The 11,478-nt window shown below is 42.0% G+C and overlaps 2 non-coding genes across 2 annotated transcripts; one reads left to right on the top strand and one right to left on the bottom strand.

Annotated features, from left to right (window-relative positions):
* Positions 1-4,622: 4,622 nt before the first annotated feature.
* On the bottom strand, positions 4,623-4,695 carry Trnat-ugu. The gene has a single exon. It is a non-coding gene; the product is annotated as a tRNA-Thr (tRNA).
* Positions 4,696-8,735: 4,040 nt separating this feature from the next.
* Trnar-ucu lies at positions 8,736-8,808 on the top strand. Its single transcript has one exon. It is a non-coding gene; the product is annotated as a tRNA-Arg (tRNA).
* Positions 8,809-11,478: the final 2,670 nt, after the last annotated feature.

Raw genomic sequence — 11,478 nt, 5'->3', positions numbered from 1 at the left:
CCCGCAAGGGGCTAAACACAGAGAGGACAAACAAGTACAGACAAACAGATTAAGTCGATTATATCGACCCCAGTACGTAACTGGTACTTAATTTATCGACCCCGAAAGGATGTAAGGCAAAGTCGACCTCGGCGGAATTTGAACTCACAACGTAACGGCAGACGAAATACGGCTACGCATTTCGCCCACCGTGCTAACGTTTCTGCCAGCTCGCCAGAAGAAAAGAGCGTCTTCAACATCCTCGACCTGCACCGACCATCCTGTGTAAGTTCTGCCCACGACTTTTTCAACACTGACTTGGACTCTAAAAATCACTTTCGGCACAAAGATCAGCCGAGAAAACTGGATGGAAACTGACGAACCCAGCGTTCGGATACGAGCTGGAGCCGATGAAGTTTTATGTACTTTTCAAATTTCTCTTATTACTCTAAGAGATCATAGCGATATTTTTATTAGAAGTCTGTGTAGTTAAAGAATTTGGTGTAAACGTTTGTTTATCATGACATTGCAGTTATACTGAATATGATGGAAGCACTCCGTCGGTTACGACGACGAGGGTTCCGATTGATCCGATCAACGGAACAACCTGCTCGTGAAATTAACGTGTAAGTGGCTGAGCATTCCACAGACACGTGTACCCTTAACGTAGTTCTCGGGGATATTCAGCGTGACACAGAGCGTGACAAGGCCGGCCCTTTGAAATACAGGTACAACAGAAACAGGAAGTAAGAGTGAGAGAAAGTTGTGGTGAAAGAGTACAGCAGGGATCACCACCATCCCTGCCGGAGCCTCATGGAGCTTTAGGTGTTTTCACTCAATAAACACTCACAATGCCCGGTCTGGAAATCGAAACCGCGATCCTACGACCGCGAGTCCGCTGCCCTAACCACTGGGCCATTGCGCCTCCACAATATACTGAATAACTGCTTAGGCCAAACGGAGCTTCACATCTTGTTCTCTGTTCCTTAATTTGCTGTTAAATAGGATGTGTGCAATTCGGTGCTAGCTGTGTATTAATGTATTGCTAGGTCTGTGCATTAGTTCCTGCTGCTCGTAGCGGCCTTCTCGCCAAGATAATGTTTCCACAGGTTATTTTTCTATTGTTTATATATATATATGAAAAAGAGCTGCAAGTTGGCTGTGTCGTTATTCCAGCATGGACGTATCATTACTTAAATACTGAGGCCATATAGACTCGATATGAGACACCATAGACCCGAGAAGCAGCCGTAGTCAATTCTAGTAATTCACCTGTTACACCTGTCACACCTGGTTAGATACGTTGAGGCTAAATTGCTCTTTCAATATTAGCAAATATACACTTGAGTATAAACCTACAGATTCTGTCACAAATATTTTGGTAAAGAACGCTGACATACATACATACATACATACATACATACATACATACATACATACATACATACATACATACATACATACGTACGTATGAGTGTGTATGCATGTATGTATATATATGCGTGCGCATGCCCGAACACACATCTATGATACATCGCTAACAAGAATAAACAATCTGAAGTTATCTGCACTTGTTACCATTGAGCAAATAATATTCGTCGTCGATCAATATTAATTCTTTAAGGCGAACCGGCAGAATGGTTAGCACAGCAGGCAGAAAGCTTATCAGCATTTCGTTTTGTGCTCAAATGCCGCCGGGATTGACTTTGCTTTCATCCTTTCGGGCTCTATGTACAAGCTGAAAACTGGGGTCGATGTAATCGACTTGTTCACTCCCCACGAAGTTGTTGGCCTTGTGCCAAAATTTGAAATCATTATTAATTCTTATTGTTTCGCTCCATCTTTAATTTACAAAAGACATTTCCGCAAAAATCGCTGCCTTCCGAAAGATGTTTAAATCCTTTCAGAGCAAAGCATTGCTTGGAAGAAAAAATCAAAAAAATGTCGAGATAAAAAAAAAGTCTTAGAAATTGAAACAATCAGGCGGTAGGACGGTTATGAAAGCCACAATAATAACTGGAGCGCAAAGTGTGACAGAGAACAACAAAAATAAAACATAAAAAAACAATAAGAGGGTCATAACTTTATTAATAGTAAAAAAAATAATAACCCTGCTCTGAACAACCCAGGAAGACACAACCTTGTTAAGCTAGGGCAACCCAACTAGACAAGACTCAACAACCCAACTAGACAAGACTCTGCAAAACAAAATCCTGCTAAACGCAACCTTGTTCGTCGCGGTTCATATCCTAAGCAAAAGCGGTTTGCTTCAGCACCTCAACCCACACAACACTTAATCTACACAACTCACATAAATATGAGAGTCTCAACAACTGGCAACTGATCTTGTAACCTAACACACAAACACACAATCACCACAATAAAAGACCACCGCTGTCACATCACAACAAAAACAACTGCTGCTGCTTCTACTACTACTACTACTACTACTACTACTGCTGCTGCTGCTGCTGCTGCTGCTACACCCAGTACCAACAAGTGATTATCTGTCAAGAGCAGACGAAGCTGATTAATTAATTTTGTATTTAAGTTCTAGTTGTCATAATTAGCGAAAATAAGAAAGCATCTCCGAACAAAAGGTGAACGGAATCCTTTCAGAAACGAGATCATTTTTTTTAATTAATTAAATATGGAATTAATGAGTTTAATTTTCATAACATAAATCTCATTTATGTGATTCTATCCACAAAATAACTGCGATGTTCTTGTATGGAATCTGTTATTCCTTATCAACCGAAATTATTAAACTTTACAATATTTGCCAACCTTTTACCGAATTTACAGAAACACATTCGAACGCTTCAGTCTTTCTGTCACGTTGTTCTTATTGTTGCTGTTGCTTTTGCTGCTGCTGCTGCTGTTGCTGCTGCTGTTGCTGCTGCTGCTCTTGAGCGTAGCGGTCTTCGTCCCAGAGCTCGCAAGATCGCGCCTCTGTAGTGGGAGACGTCCGAAACGTGGTCCTTTGCTATTCGTAAGACCCGCAGAAGAAAAAGCAGGTCAACCCCACCGACACCGAGAGCATCGACGGATGGATGAATGCGCATCCAGGCTCAGCGGTTGCATAGGAAGTCGGGGAAAAGAAACAGGAAGAAAGAGTGAGAGAAAGTTGAAGCGAAAGAGTACAACAGGGGTCGCCACCATTCCCTGCAGGAGCTTCATGGAGCTTTAGGTGTTTTCGCTCAATAAACACACACAACACGCGGTCTGGGAATCGAAACCGCCATCCTCCGACCGCGAGTCTGCTGCCCTAACCACTGGGCCATTGCGCCACCAGTGCTGCTGCTGATGTCATAGTCGTTTTCATTGTTATTATTTTGGTTGTTGTTGTTGTTGTTTTAATTGTTGCTATGTTGTCGTTCACGTCGTCGTCGTCGTCGCCATCGTTGTTGTTAATGCTGTCATTGTTATTGCTGTCGTCATTGATGTTACCTTTGTTACAGAACCAGCCAACCGCAAGCACCTACCCACTCCAGACAATTCTATTCAAGATATCTTCTGTCCAAGATTATCCGTCTCATATATTCCCCCCATAATGCTCCCAGTTTTGCATTTTCCAATATTCCACCACTACCCCTTAAATAAAGACAGGATTATATGGTTAAACACATGTTTAGCTGTTAATCCTCGTTCTTCAACTGCTAATACAACGACAACTAATCCTTTTACACAAGCACATTGTTCCTCTCTTCCACATAAACCCGCCCAATTTACCCCACTTTTCTCCTTTCCACGTCCTTAATTTGTCACAAGAACGTCAATAATTCTCCAAAGTTTCCTCTCCACATTCGTGTGTCTATCCGGTGCTGACCGTAAATATAGATCCACATATCCAAAGAAGCGAAGAGGAAAACGTTTCACATTACAACACAGTACCATATCCCCAATGAATTTCAATTAATATACAGTACACTCATCTGATGACGTGCTATTGCTGGATCATGTTTATAAAATACTTATATTATATGTGTAATATGAAAACTCAGCATAGAAACAATTGTTGAGATTTGCATTAAAGCATGTTCATTCCATCTTGCATTAAAAACTCTATGTGTGTGCGTGTGTGCGCGCGCGCGTTCTCTTTCTCTTTTTAGTTTGGATTAAATTTTGACCTGCCACCGCCTTGGTGGCAAGGTTGTGAAGGAAAGTAACGTGATTTGATCGCCATCTTTTAAATCTTGAAAAAGGCTTGTAGGTTATCATTGTTCCTGATATCGGGATCATTTGTAGCGTATGAATATCTAAACAGTGCAAAATTAATTGCAACGAATTTGAACTCATGTCTCATGAATCCAGATTACGACACTTATTTTCTCTAGTACATATTTCAGCGATAGATTTCCCATACATCACGGTGGTTGATAAAAACTAGAAAAGTAAATCGTGGCGAAAGAAAAAATATAGCAACGGTCTAAAACACCCGATCATTTCATTCTTCAAGTTGTTCGTTAAAAAAAAGAAGAAAAAAAACAAAAGAACTGGAGCTAGAATCTACCCCTGATGTGAGTCGAACCTACATCCTCTGGATTAGCAGTCTAGTGCGCCATCCGCTGCACCACAGGGATTCGCTGAGCTTCTCACACGAAGTTATGTCCAATAAAAACAAAAGAGCTGGAATTTCAAACTATCCCTGGTGCAATTCGAACGCACGGCCTCTGGATTACAAGTCCAGTGCGCTATCCGCTGCGCCACAGGGATTCGCTGAGGTTCTCACTCGAAGTTATGTCCAATATCTTTTAAATCAAAATGAAAGCGTAACTAAAAAGCTGAAAGGTTAACCATTCCAATTCGGGCTCAGATCAATTAACTCTGACCAAGGCTTCCGTCACTTTTATTTCTACATAAATATACGCAGCGTGCGGATAATTCTATCTTTTATTTGATTCGGTCAGTAGACTGCGGCCATGCTGGGGCATCGCTTTGAAGAATTTCCAGTCGACTGAATCGACCTCAGGACTTAATTTTTTTAAACCTGGTACTTGTTCTATCGATCTCTTTTGCTGAACTGCTACTGCACGAAAACACACCAACACTGGTTCTCAAGCGCTGGCGGGGGAGACAAACACAGACATAAAGACACACGCACACACGTACACACACACGTATGTATGTATGTATGTATGTATGTATGTATGTATGTATGTATGTATGTATGTATGTATGTATATATGTATGTATGTATGTATGTCGCTTCTATTTTTTAATTATTATAAATCTTCCACTGAGGTGTAGTTCACATTCGGAACTTGAGAAAAGTCTTGAATAGTTTTACTGTTCCACTCACAGATTGCTCTTGTAATGTACGAATCAGCCGATCAATTTCTCTTTCTGAAAATCCCAGTTTATCCAGATTGTTGTTTATGCATTTACTAACAAAGCCTTGTGCTCCAATTATTATTGGTATGAATATGAATTCATAGTCTGGATATAGAAGCTGGAGGTTTCGAAGTCCATAGATATCCTCTTTTTCTTTGATTTTCAAAGAGATATTCATATCTACAGGGCAGCTGACCTCTATGATGGTACACACCTTTGCCCCTCTGTCCCAAACAACAATATCTGACCAGAAGTCTTGATGGGAATATTCCACCAGCATTCCTTGAGCTGGGGTTTATGAACGTATCCCATAACAGAGGGATTTTCTAAGTTTACTTCGGGACAGTCTTTTCTGGGGATGACACTGTAAATGGAGGTCGTACCTTGATGACATTTTAAGACAGCTGCTAATCACATGGGTGATGTGTTCCACAGAAACATGACATAGCCTCCACATGCGGTTGCACCTTGGGATTACAAGAGCGTCACTGTCTCTTTTGTTCACCTGGTACTTTGTGGCAATCTCCTGTTCCTGGATTGCAAACGCATAGCCCTCAGAGTGTGATGTAATGTGTCCAAGAAAGGCTGCGCTTCGTGTCAATTCTACTGTCTCCTTCAAGCTTCCGAGCAACATACCCATGCACAGTCTTTTTTTATGCTGAGTGCTTTCCTGGCTTCTTTCAGACTCCGCCTACCAAATCCACTCACAAAAACTTTGATCGGCCCGAAGCTATAGAAGAAAACACTTGCCCAAGGTGCCATGTGGTTGAGAAGAAGAGTTATTACCACACAGCCATATCTGCACCAATTTGTTGCGAGGATCAGTAAAAATGAATAAAAATAAATAATTGCAGCGAGAGAGAAATATCGTTGAATGACAAAGAGGAGTCAGAGATGAGCTACTTGAAGTTTTGCAGATGTATTTGTCTGGCAAATGAATTGATCCGAGATCGCTTATTGAAACGAAAGCGATTACAGCGTCGAAGACATATATTAGACATTCAAAATAATTAACTTCCATGTTACGTAAAAGTCAATGAAGACATAAATCGACAGGAAAAAACGCCTCGTGTTTCGGAAACTCGCGTTACGGCAAGTTTCAATGAACGCAGTGCTTCCGTTCATTCTATGCAAACAACTTATTGTATGTATGTATGTATGTATGTATGTATGTATGTATGTATGTATGTATGTATGTATTATATATGTTTCTTTATTGCCCACAAGGAGCTAAACACAGAAGGGACAAACAAGGACAGAAAAACGGATTAAGTTGATTATATCGACCCCAGTGCGTAACTGGTACTTATTTAATCGACTCCGAAAGGATGAAAGGCAAAGTCGACCTCGGCGGAATTTGAACTCAGAACGTAGCGGCAAACGAAATACTGCAAAGCATATCGCCCGTCGTGCTAACGATTCTGCCAGCTCGCCGCCTTGTATGTATCATATATGTGTGTGTGGGTGTATATGTGCATGTGTGTATGTATCTGTGTATGCTAATTAAAATGTCTGTTGGTTTGGATAAAAGTAAACACAATCTCCACTGTCGAAAGCTGGTTCATTAAATACCAATATGGCGGTAATTGTTGAAAGAATAAGGTTTGTAAATGGTGTCTTGTTACATCTTGAGTTTAATTGGCTGGTGGTGATTAACTTGTGTAATTAACGCCATTGCTGTTTATACTATTAATTAAATAAGCACATGTCACTACTGATCACAGACCGGCTGAGAGAAACTGAGGCAAGAATGACTGCGAAAGTATACGTATCTATCTATCTATATATATATATATATATATAGGTGTGTGTGTGTGTGTGTGTGTGTGTGTGTGTGTTTGTGTGTGTGTTTGTGTGTGTGTGTGTGTGTGTGTGTGTGTGTTTGTGTGTGTGTTTGTGTGTGTTTGTGTGTGTGTGTGTGTGTGTGTGTGTGTGTGTGTGTGTGTGTGTGTGTGTGTGTGTGTGTACCTCTATAGACAAATGTGTGTTAAATTCAGTTCCCACTTTATCTTCTTGAATGTAACATTAAAACTAATACCAGTAATACAACCGAAAATTTTGTTTTGTTTTGTTTTTTTCGTTGTTTTTATTTAGTGAGAGACATTGTTGTGACACAGTACTCAATAAACCAACGTTCCAGTTTCAATTCTCACTGACAGCACTTACATTGTAGTAAAGATTGTTTGCTAACATAACATGGCAGTCCCGGTTTAGGACTAATATTGCTGTAATTTAGCCCCTGGAGACATCTTCTCCAGCTGGCTATACGACACGATCTGTGTCCTTATATTTTCGAACAAGTAAATCTAGCACCCCCACTCAACTCAAAACAATATCTGTGATTTCAGGGTTATTTTAAGCTGATTGGGGGTACTAGATTCCCTTGTTCGAAAATATAAGGACACAGATCGTGTCGTATAGCCAGCTGGAGACGATGTCTCCTGGGGCTAAATTACAGCAACATTCGTCCTAAACCAGGACTGCCAGTTATGTTGGCAAACAATCTTTACACCAAAGTAAATATCCCACGTCGTGAGATTTTAAAATAGTAATTTTCTTACACTTACATTGTTTTGTTAAACATAAACGTCCTTCCCTGTAGATTTGTCTTCTGAAATCTCATGAGAGACAACCAGCAATATATGACCCTGCAACAGCAACAGCAGTGGAGGCGCAATGGCCCAATGGTTTGGGCAGCGGATTCGCGGTCGGAGGATCGCGGTTTCGATTCCCAGACCGGGTGTTGTGTGTGTGTTTATTGAGCGAAAACACCTAAAGCTCCACGAGCCTCCGGCACGGGGGGGGAGCGACCTCTGTTGTACTCTTTCGCTCCAACTTTCTCTCCCTCTTTCTTCCTGTTTCTTGTCCCCGACTTCCTACGCAACCGCTGAGCCTGGATGCGCATTCATCCATGCGTCGATGCTTTCGGTGTCGGGGGTTGACCTGCTTTCTCTTCTGCGGGTCTTACGAATAGCAAAGGACCACGTTTCGGACTTCTCCCACTGGACGAAGACCGCTACGCTCAACGCTCAAACGCTCAACAGCAGCAGCAGCAGCAGCCAGATAGTGCAGTTCTTAGAGCACAGCCTCGGTGCTCCACATTTCTAATCCAGAGATCGTGTATCTAATTCCTATACTTTTTTACTTACTTTTTTGTTTTTTATCATGATTTCTTTTTGCGCCATTAGAGGATGGTGAATGACTGACAGTTATGTTTTCTCACTTGTACACATGAATTTTAATTAGATTCAATGATGCCCTTCCCATCGGACTTTTAATTAGTCTGCAATCAAACGGAATCAAAACAAACTTAGAACAATTAAAAGTTAACCGTCACCAAATAAAGTTTTTGATTGATTACGTAAAGTATCACTCGCTTACATAATAATGTATATTTAGTTTAGGAATGGCGAAACGTTGTTGTCCCTGTAGCGCAGTGGATAGCGCGCTGGACTTCTAATCCAGAGGCCGTGGGTTCGAATCCCACCAGGGATGCTGATGTTTTTTCTTTTTTTTTTCATCGGGACATATTTTTTTAACTTAATTTGTGTCAGAAACGATGGAGTAATATCAGTTTCAATATTTGGCACAAGGCCAGCAATTTTGGAGGAGGGGGAAGGCGATTACATCGACACCAGTAAGTAACTGGTACTTATTTTATCGGCCCCGAAAGGATGAAAGGCAAAGTCGACCTCGGCGGAATTTGAACTCTGAACATTAGGACGGACGAAATGTTGTTAAGTATTTTGTCCGGAATGCTAACGATTCCGCCAACTCGCCGCCTTGACGGTGGAAACAGAATGTTGTTGATGTTTCAACTGGCCAAAGTTCGCTGTGCTTGTTATTTCCCAATGGGGTCCTGTATAAACATTTCTCACATCATGTTTTGTGGACAACGGTCACCGTTTGTATCAAGAGACAGTCGGGTTTGGCCACAATAGCCGTTCGTAATTATTGTCCCTAAAACTGTGTTCTTGCAGCCGAATTCAAACATTCTCATATGTCTGTGGGGTTTTGAGAATGATGTGGATGCCGCCAGAGTGATATATAAGCAGGCAAAGTCAACAATTGATATCGTGACAACAAAACAGTTCTAAATCGCATTCGATACTTATGTGGGACTGTAATAAGGTTACACAACTGTCACTCGGCACACATTTGGAACGTTTGAGCTCTCACTCCAGACACATTTCGTTCTGTGATAACCACAGCGTTCTCACACTCACTCTATGAATATGATAGTGTTCTTCTTTAGCACTCCGTCGGTTGCGACGATGAGGGTCCCAGCTGATACGATCAACAGAACAGCTTGTTCGTGATATTAACGTGCAAGTGGCTGAGCACTCCACAGACACGTGTACCCTTAACGTAGTTCTCGAGGAGATTCAGCGTGACACAGAGTGTGACAAGGCTGGCCCTTTGAAATACAGGTACAAGAGAAACAGGAAGAAAGAGCGAGAGAAAGTTGTGGTGAAAGAGTACAGCAGGGTTCACCACTACCCCCTGCCGGAGCCTCGTGGAGCTTTTAGGTGTTTTCGCTCAATAAAACTCACAATGCCCGGTCTTGGAATCGAAACCGCGATCCTCCGACCGCGAGTCAGCTGCCCTAACCACTGGGCCATTGCGCCTCCACATGATAGTGTAAAAGTCAATAGATAATAGCTCACTCCATTAACATTTCATACTGAAGAACAAGTCGTTCTAACACTCACAACATGCACATTCGGTCCAATGATAAGCAAGAGGATATATATATAACTCTCTATACATTTGTTACTGTGAAAAAACAATCGTTATGAAACACAATCCCTATTCTTTTGGTGTTGTGATAAACAAGATGTTATAACACTCACACCACTTATATTTGATATTGCGAAAACTGAGATGTTAATAGACACACTCCATTTAAATTGAATACTGTGGACAGCTGTACGTCGTAACAATCATTCCATATATTTTTCATACTCGTAAAGCCAAGTAGGTATAACGCACGTGATTTATCTTTCGAACATTGAAAAGCGAGATGTTGCAACACTCAGTAGATTAATGTTCGGTTCCCTGGACACCAGGATGTAAAAACGTTTACTCTATTGGTATTTCGTACTGAGAAACCCAGGATGTAATGATCCTCTATTTATGCATCGCACTTTCGAAAGCGAGATGCCATAACATTCTCTCAATTTATATTTGGTGCTGTGACACCACATCATGATATCCACATCATCTACTATTCGTACAGTAAAAAATGAGATTTTATACCACTCGCTCCATTTAGTTAGTTAGTTAGTTATTTTGGCTCAAAAGCAAATAGCAAGGCCATGTAGGGGGACATGGAGTTAAGTACAGGGTGGTGTTCATGTAAAGAGTTCAGGCCACTTGAGGTCCAGGGAGGCTTTGAACAAAGCGGTCGTCGGCATCTTCACCATCTCGTCTGGCAGCTTGTTCCACGGATCCGCAACCCGGACGGAGAAAGCTCCTCTCCTTCGATTGAGATGAAATCGTCGCAGGTAGAGCTTTTCGGAATGACCCCGCAGCCGACGCTCTGGAGCAGGAGTGAAGAACAGCTCTTTCGAGAGGTTACACTTTCCGCTTATGATGTTGTGGGCGAGAATGAGATCACCACGGCGGCGGCGTTTTTCAAGAGAATAAAAGTCGAGCGTCCTCAGCCTTTCTTCGTAGGACAAATTTTTGAGACCATGAACCATGCGGGTAGCCAGCTTCTGGACTCTTTCGAGATGCTGTATGTCTTTGAGGAGATAAGGAGAAGAGGCTTGAATCCCATACTCCAATATGGGTCTCACCAGCGTGACATAGAGTGGTAGGAATATGGCTGCTGTGATCATTCCGAATGACCGTCGAATCAAGAACAGAATTCCGCGTGCTTTGTTGGCAGCATGGACGCACTGGGCCGAAGGCGAAAAGGAGGAATCCACCAAGATACCCAGGTCCTTTACCTGATCGGTCCTCTCCAGCAGCAGACGACCCGGCTCGAAATCAAGTTGAGTTGCAGGAGTAGAGCCGACAGGCAGATGACAGCACTTTGACACGTTCAGACACAGGTCCCAATCGTTAGACCACTTCCAAATTTGGTGGAGGCATCGACGAAGATCCTCTATATTACCGCGAGGAGCGACCAGTTTGATATCGTCGGCAAATAGAAGGGTG

The sequence above is a fragment of the Octopus sinensis genome, linkage group LG4 (genome assembly GCF_006345805.1).
Source record: "Octopus sinensis linkage group LG4, ASM634580v1, whole genome shotgun sequence".
Taxonomy (NCBI): domain Eukaryota; kingdom Metazoa; phylum Mollusca; class Cephalopoda; order Octopoda; family Octopodidae; genus Octopus; species Octopus sinensis.
The sequence above is the reverse complement of the archived record's forward strand: the minus strand, read 5'-3'. Positions and strand labels throughout refer to the sequence as shown.